At 47.3% G+C, this 1,033-nt stretch overlaps 1 long non-coding RNA gene across 1 annotated transcript; it reads left to right on the forward strand.

Annotated features, from left to right (window-relative positions):
- Positions 1 to 35: 35 nt before the first annotated feature.
- Positions 36 to 989, forward strand: LOC123178947 (uncharacterized). The gene is made up of 3 exons (XR_006489982.1): positions 36 to 296; positions 589 to 687; positions 902 to 989. It is a non-coding gene; the product is annotated as an uncharacterized lncRNA (long non-coding RNA).
- Positions 990 to 1,033: the final 44 nt, after the last annotated feature.

Below are 1,033 nucleotides of genomic sequence, written 5' to 3' on the forward strand. Positions count from 1 at the left end.
GCATAGGTGCTAAGCCACTGCCCCATAATATTTCACTAGTGTACTACTGAAAGCTGATTGATTTGTTGTTAAACTGAAAGCTTAACTTTCTTGTCACAAATCATCCCTTGCAGTTGGCCATGAAATCTGACCAATTGCTAGCTACTCACACGCGTACTTACAACGACTAGTTTCCAGTGAGGAAGCACTCACTACAGTTGCTTGGGTTTGGGATATGCAGGTCAGGCTCGTGGGGTTGGTGAGTGACAAGGCGGGGAGGAACACGGATCTGTCTCCCGCATCGACTTCATCAGACGGTGAGTTAATTTCGGCAGAAGCGGAAGATTTTATTCAAGTTCTAGATGCGTGCGTCCTAGGGGATTCAGTTTTGGACCTTTGTGCTATGCGTGCCATTGCTGGATGTCGGTCTTGACTTTTGTCAAATGCTCCACGTTCAGTCGTCACTTGAAATGTTGTTGGCTGTTAGTTCAGTAATGCAAGCAATTCAGTAATGGGCCAGGTCACCACCATCTCTGTTTCTTTTTTCGGTTTGGTTTCGATTTGGTTCTCTTCCCTTCCCTAATGCGGTTCGTTTCCTCACGCGCGCAGGGATGATTTTTCGTGATGATGGGGATCCATTCTTCTTCCATGTTGACGCCTCCGGTCCTGCCACGATTCGTCTTGTCGTCCTCCCCGGCATTCGCATAGGTGCTAAGCCACTGCCCCATAATATTTCACTAGTGTACTACTGAAAGCTGATTGATTTGTTGTTAAACTGAAAGCTTAACTTTCTTGTCACAAATCATCCCTTGCAGTTGGCCATGAAATCTGACCAATTGCTAGCTACTCACACGCGTACTTACAACGACTAGTTTCCAGTGAGGAAGCACTCACTACAGTTGCTTGGGTTTGGGATATGCAGGTCAGGCTCGTGGGGTTGGTGAGTGACAAGGCGGGGAGGAACACGGATCTGTCTCCCGCATCGACTTCATCAGACGGTGAGTTAATTTCGGCAGAAGCGGAAGATTTTATTCAAGTTCTAGATGCGTGCGTC

This window comes from Triticum aestivum, unplaced genomic scaffold (assembly GCF_018294505.1).
Source record: "Triticum aestivum cultivar Chinese Spring unplaced genomic scaffold, IWGSC CS RefSeq v2.1 scaffold157132, whole genome shotgun sequence".
Classification (NCBI taxonomy): Eukaryota; Viridiplantae; Streptophyta; class Magnoliopsida; order Poales; family Poaceae; genus Triticum; species Triticum aestivum.